Raw genomic sequence first — 7613 nt, 5'->3', positions numbered from 1 at the left:
CTGGAGCCGGGAGAGTGTGCTTGAGAAACAGTTTAGAAAGAGGAAAGATATCTAAATATAAACATTTTGGTAAGAAATTATCAGTCACATTTCTAAATAATAAAGGCATAGAGCTTCTTCATATATTTAAGTATTTATGTAACCCTGGCTGTGTGCTGCTTTCCGCTTGGTGACTCCAGTGGACAGGGCAGGCCAGGCCCGGGACCCCCCCCCCTTAGTGGCACTCTGCACTGTGTATCGGTATGTTGGTGACGTCACGTGACATGGTGAGGGAGGGAGGGAGGGATGTAGATGCTTGTAGGCCTCCATCTAAAAATATGCTTTTACTTAAAGAAAAAATAGCAAAGCAAAAAACAAACTTTGGACTGTATTAAAGATTCTTCTTCTCTTTCCCATAAACAGGGAGATTCTTCTTCCTTCACAGTCGCAAAAGGGAGGTTGCTTTTGTGCACAAGTTTACAATAGTTACAAATTAAAAGTTCAGTGTACATAAAAGATGGGCAAATACAATGAAATTATAACAAGTAATATTTAACCAGTTATTGACTTAGTTATACATATTTGCTGCCAAAAAGTCACTGCTAATTAATTCTCTTATAGCAAGTACCTCGACTTCTTGAGATCCAGCTCATTACCCAATATGCCTCAACATTTTAACATACGGATGGCTCAATTTTATTCCCATAAAAGTCGGCTGAGTCAGGAGCCATATCTTATCTCCACAAACAGACATAGAAGAAAGCTTGCATTTGCACGAAACAGCTTACAAATGAAAGCAGGTACACAGTGAAAGACATGCCCTCCTGTGGTCAGGAATTATAATGGCCCCCAAAACATTAATAACACCAGTTGCTTCCTAAATAAATAATACAAAATGAATTAGGCAAAATGATTTAATTCACTACTTTACATTAATATTTCGAATTTTACCGATGCAAAGATGTTTGAGATGAAGCATCCTGAGTTAATCCCAAACTGTATCCGGTGCATGTCGTTTTATTTGGGGTTGTGATCTTTCATCACAGTGCACCAGTGCGAATCAGTGAATCTTACCATCCCTAAATGAGACACAAATAAGCGCTAATATACAGTGTATAACTACAGTTTTCACTTCTGTTGATGAAGGGAACAGCCATTTTGAATTCTTGAATATGTAGGGCTTCCTCTGGCTTTCTGAGTAGGAACCCCAACTTCAGGGGGTGCTCCAGTTGACTTCCCAGTTCAATTCTGACTTCCCAGTTCAAATGGCATGCACTATAGCATTCTGAAGTCAGGTGACAAGGTGTGAATATCATCTGTTTGGTTCTCAGATCTGAAAGTTACAAATAAAGCAGTTAAAAAGATAGCTAGCTTCCTACCCTCTGTTATACTGTATTTTTTTATTTTACTTGGACAATGTGGAAATAGAAACAATCAGTATCTCAAAGAGAACATGTGAGATTTAGCGATATTTGGCAACAAAGAAAAATACAGATCAAAGAAAATCAGACCGGAAAACAGACTTTTACTTTAAAAACTTAACAGGCAACAGAAGGTAGGCAATTTTTGTTTTTGTAAACTGTTTTATAAATGTTTTTGACATTTACTTTTCCCAGAAAAGCTGAAGAGCTATTCAGGATGGGAATGACTATTAATGAGCCCAATCTGCAAAGAGGAGGTTGCCTGGGAACAAATTTTAGAGAAAACAGGGAAATATTTCAGCAATGGTGATCATGCTCCCTCTTTACACTGTGAGGAACTCTGACATGATGCTGTGGCACGTCGTGTTCTTCCAAGGCACTGGACTCCAACGGGAGGCTTAGAGATGGGGAAGGGGGGAGGGGTGGATTGGAAACATTCCCTATCTCTGCTAGTGGGAAGAAAGATTAGCTGCGCTGCTGGGAACTCGCAGCTTAACTGCTATCGTCGGAAGTCGATCCCCTGGGTCCATAAGCTCAGAAAGTAAGTGCTGGGAGGGGAGGCCTCCAGGCAGCTGAAATTTGGCAGAGATAGAACCTAGATAGCCCTTCCGAGATAGCCCTACCCAGTTAGCTCTTACTGGATAGTCCTTTGTGGATAGCCCATTCCAGATTGTCCTGTCCGGATTGCTGTACGGATAGCCCTTCCTGGATAGTCTTTCCTAGGTAATCCTTTCCAGATAGCCCTTTCTCAATAGTAATTCCTGGATAGCCCCACCCGGATAGTCCTTCCCAAATAACCCTACACAGTTAGTTCTTCTTGGATAGTCCTTTGTGGATAGTCTGTCCTGGATAGCGTTTCTTGGATAGCTCATCCCAGATTTCCCTTTCTGTATTGCTGTTCCTGGATAGCCCTTCATGGATAGCCCTTCTCGGATAGTCCTTCCTCAATAGCCCCTCCCCGATTGCCCTTTCCAGATAGCAGTTCCTGGATAGCTCTTCATGGATAGCCCTTCCGGGATAGTTCTTCCTAATTAGCCCTTTCAGCATAGGCTCTTCATGGGTAGCCCTTCCAGGATAGCGCTTCTCAGATACCTCTTCCTGGCTAGTGCCTCCCAAATAATTCTCCCCAGACAGCTCTCCTGTGGTCATAGCCAGAGAAATTTTCTCATCTGTCTTTTAAATCTTGTTTCACCTTTGTTCTTATTCAGAATCAAAACCAGAAATGAGTTTACTGGGAAGTAGGTCAACCCCACAAGGAATTTGATATAGTGGTGCTCCACTACATGCTGCTGTTGATTTAAAGTTGCCTGTTGTGTCAAGAGAAAAACTGAGGTGTCCACCCACAGATGTGTTTGTTTTGTGCCCCCCCCATATTGTTCTGGCCAGACTAAGCTATGTCCTCCATAGGAAAGGGAGGTAGATTCTGTTGTTTAGATGCTCAGAGAGTACTGATTTCATGGGGCGACCAAGATGGCTGGCACCATGACAGCATCACCCACATGGCTGTGGGTGGAATTGGGTGGGTGGCACTCACCTCCAGCATGTTATGATGTTCCACAGAGCCCGAGGAGTGGCGCGATGCGAGCAGATGACAGAAACAACACAGGGTCCTTGTCACCCCCGCTGTGCTGGCCAGGGATGGTATAATGGAGAGATTGAAGGGAGCTGGAATTAATTGACCATTGCAAATTGGAGGGAAAACCAGGCTAATTTAGACAGACTTAACAGTGAAACCTTTTTGCCAAAGTCGGCTTTGCCAGTGTTTGTTACGCTGAGCCGCAGTCTGTTGTGGATGTATGTCCTGCAGTAGTTTGTATACACCCGGCTTCCCATTTCACACATCTTAGATTTGTCAAGCCATGTCATTTATTAAGTCGACCTTCATGAATCAGTTTCTGTTTACTGGGTGTGTAAACTCAGTAGCTCCACAGATATAAGCCAATTTGAAATGTCCAGATACTGTAAGGATGTCTCTCCAGGATTTTATACACTTCAGAGCATAATGTTCATCTATAAGTAATACAATACTACAAAATCCTCAGATTTAAATATCTTATTACTATTACTGAAAACAGCCCCATCTGCCAGTAAATTCCCTGAAAAATGCCTGAGATGTAAAGCTATTTTCTTCCTTGCAACCACACAGTTAACATCTGCTTCACCCATTTAAAGGCAATATGTATTTTTTTATTGCCATGAATTATTAACTGCCCTGCCATGTGTCTGTCCCTTTAAAAACTTCGAACTAATGCTACAGAGGCCTTGGATCTCATGCTACATTGGATGTACAGGGAGCTGTCTCCTGGCATCACCGCCAGTGATTGATCCAGAGGTGCTTTAATTATTAATGAGGTGCCTCATCTTTGCACAGAGGAATGTTTTAAAGAGGCACGCAAAGCTTTAAGTTGGTTTTGCCCTCAGGGAGGCTCATTAACCCAATTTCACGGGCTGGAAATGTTCATTATAGAAGCAGATTGCTGAGAGGAGGCTTGGAGGAGAAACACTCCTTTCACTCCTCCTTTCCTTCGCTTCCTCCCCGTCAGTGGAGGTGCCTCCTCTTTCTGCTCCTGCATTTCCTCTTCTTAGTGCCTCTTCACCTCTAGTCACAAACATCCGTCAAAGGATTTAACCAATATTAGATTACCACCAATCTGTGTTGCTGCTGTGAAATAGCTTTGCCAATAGACACATGACGGGGGCAAGGCAGAATGTCTGATCAGTTCACAGTATGGTGATCAGCTGGATTGAATCATTCCTTCAGTTTTCAGGGGATCATCAGCCAAGCTGAAGTGTGTAATAGGGTCACAGCCCACTCAGAGCACACATTCCTGTGCAGCTCCTGAGGTTTGGGACTCCCTCATTGGCTAAAAACATGGTCTTACATGGAGATGCAAATACGTTTCTAAGGTAACGAAGAAGTGATGTCCTCATCAGCTAATCTCTGGGCATCGACAATGTCTTTACCATCCTGTGGTAGTGTGTGGCTCTGTGGGTTAGGACTGGTGATCAGAAGGTCTCCGGGTCTAAACCCAAAGTCTGCTGAATGGTTTCACCGTTGAGCCCCTGAGCAATGCCCTTAACCCCAACTGCTTCAGGGACTGTGTGACCCCGCTTTCTCAATGAACGTCGCTTCGGTTAAAGGTCTCTACTAATTAAGTAAATGTAAATGTCAAATACACATGTGGGGAGCCCTCGTCCGCCGGGCAATGCCTGTATCTTCAGGGCTTTCGGTCACCTTTCTGTTAATAGCAGCTCTGCACCCAGAGGTCCAGATGGGTTTGCATCCTGCCCTAATGAAGCGACAGCATATGACCTCCTGAGACTATGTAGTCAGTTTGTAAAACTCGTGCATCACACCTGTAAATGGTGTAATGGACATTATCACCACAGGCTCAGAATCTGCTGGAATAACATTTAACTCAGGATATGTAGTGAATTCTACTGCAAAAAATATGTGCCTCTAGACTCCAAACATGATTCATTTCTGCTCTGTAAACAAGCCTCTGACTAATAGTGCTTTAATTAAAAATGTGTTCTCTATAATTAAAGTTTTTGATGTCTTTACTTTCAAGGTGCTGTTGGACCACTCTCCCTAACTTCAAAGTGCATGCAACTGATTTCAACAAATGGAGTGGACTAAGTCATCGATATCTTGATGCCTAATGGTCAAATATAGCGCGGAATAGAATAGAATTCTACGAACAGATTTACTCCTTCATGGAAGGTCAGCTTGTAGCCCTATAGCCTGACACCTCTGGGGCTCTGGGTTAGAGTTCTGCTTCTGCTCTGTGTGGAGTCTGCGTGTTTCCTCAGCAGGTCCAAAACACAGATCAGAAAAGAAAGAAAGACAAAAAGAGAGCGAGATAGAGAAAGAAAGAAAGAGAGAAAGAAAGAAACTACAACCGCACTAAGAATACCTTGATTCATGTTCTGTGTGTTCTGTACAACCATCATTAACTGCCTACTGTCTACAATGGTTTCTTTTTTTTAATTCTCCAGATGTCCTTTGTGCACGAATTTTGCATTGGTTATAAGGTTACAGGCTAAACAAAATCTCTGCAGTGCAGTGGGCTTCACAGCGATTGGTCGACCAATAGTTACGCAAATCACCCTCCCCAGGTTCTCACCCCACCTGTCCGACCCCTTGATTTACAGATGACGGAACCAGAATGAGCTATTTTATTGGCCTTATTTTAATTTTATTAAGAACAAAGTAAAATGTGCTCCTTTGATCCATTCATTGTTTCATGCCTCCGCAATTACAAGCCCCCTATTAAGTAATGAATTGACCTACTGTGGATTCTAAGTGGATTATTATAATTGTGGTGTAGCTGTGCATGATGAAAAGTTTAATTTATCAGTTAGGCCCTGACCTGTGGGGGACTTCAGGCCTTGGTAATGGTGGAGACATCATCGGGGGTTTGACGTCGACGTTGCCTGGATGCCGTTGTCTGGGGACGTGGGTCATATTTATATACCACTCCATCTATAATACTTGTGACTTTGTAGTACCTTATCGAGACCTGTTAGTTAGCATTTTCTCCAAAAAGGTTAGCAGTGACATTAGACAATAGAGAGAATTAGTAAGGATTCACACTAATGTGAAGCAGTGGCAATTCTAGAATTTTTTAACGGTAGGGGGCATAAGATGGGCCATAATTCATACAAAGGGGCCAACCTTATCATTCGCCAATCATATGTTTAGGATCAATGAGTCACAGGGGATGGGGCACCACGGGGGCCAATCAGCTTTCAGGCAGGCAGGCAGGCAAAAAGGTGTCTTTTGATTAATTAATAAAGAACTTTTCCCTCTGGACAGACCGAGCACCAGCACGATTCTAAGGAGCGTTGACTCTTCCAGGAACTTGCTCAGTTTCTCTCCCACTGTGGCATCAGCTTCAACCCTAAGCGGACAAAAATAGCCACCCAAACTTCACTGTGGCAGCCCATCAGGCTTGAATAATAGCAGAACGCCATGGCAACGCATTTGGAGATGTTCTCTTTGTACGGATCCATTAACCCCGGTGGTAGAGTAACACCGGAGGATCTGGCAGCTGTCCACGAAAGTCCTATACACTGGGGGTTCGGTCGTCAGACAGTGGACAAAGTCATACAGTTTTAATCTCCCCACCCCCTACAATATCAAGTCAGTATTTTGAGAAGTTAATTTGCTGTTACATGGCACCATAAAGTGCAAAGGATTAGTTTGGTAGAACTTCCAAGTCTTTGGAATTTCTTTTGAGATATGTGACTCACTGACATCTTCCGGATCTTTGCTCAGTGGTTGGATCTCATATTATTGACAGCAGCATGCCCCCAATCAGGGATCAGCCATCGCAGTATTTGGCAGGAATCAGCCAATAATCCGAATATAATTAGATTCAATCACACTCTGTCCCTCCCTCATCTGTGTGAAGTGATGGCCATAATCTCATTGGGAAGTGTCTTCTCTGACTGATTAAATGGTAATGGCCTGTCATTGAGCCTTACTGAAATATACTCCATCTTGGACTGGCATCCCATCGTTATTACCCCAGTCTTGTGCCCTGTGCTGGCTGGGACTGGCTTCTAAGTCTCGTGTGACCCTGTACTGGGAAAGAAGTCCGAAGATGGATAGATCTGTGGATGGATGGATGCATTAAATACAGTCAATGCAAGAGATCAGGCCAGGTTACAGCAAAAGGCCCATATTTTTTTTTTACCCTGGATGCCAAGCAGAAACATATTTTTTACTAAAGAGACTTCAGTTCATTCATTTTTTTGCATTTTTGTATTTAACCAATTCAGATTTCAATATGTCTCCCAAAACCTATATTAATAACATTGGACATTTTTCAATACACTGTATATTTTTAGACAAGCCTCAAAGTACAGATGAGCAAATGTCTACACCCCCATTACCACCTCCTCATTGGGGAATTCTGCTCGCTTTCCATTGTTCTCAGATAAATACGCCCCCAGGGAAGTATCTACTAAACACACTTCAGTTTTGTCTTGTTTGATGTATTCAAAAAGATGAATACTAATTAGCTTCTTTCCCTACCGGGAACCTTGCAATAATTACAGTTACTAAAGGAAATCCTAGTTTTGTCTTTTCGGAGAAAATGCCTCACAAGTGCCCCCCCTTCCTGCAGCTTGTCAGTTTGCTGTCAATTTGATACATTTCTTCTCAAAGCATACTAAAGAACCAAATTAAACTGGGACGCTCTCTTA

This window comes from Paramormyrops kingsleyae, chromosome 10 (assembly GCF_048594095.1).
Source record: "Paramormyrops kingsleyae isolate MSU_618 chromosome 10, PKINGS_0.4, whole genome shotgun sequence".
Taxonomy (NCBI): domain Eukaryota; kingdom Metazoa; phylum Chordata; class Actinopteri; order Osteoglossiformes; family Mormyridae; genus Paramormyrops; species Paramormyrops kingsleyae.
The sequence above is the reverse complement of the archived record's forward strand: the minus strand, read 5'-3'. Positions refer to the sequence as shown.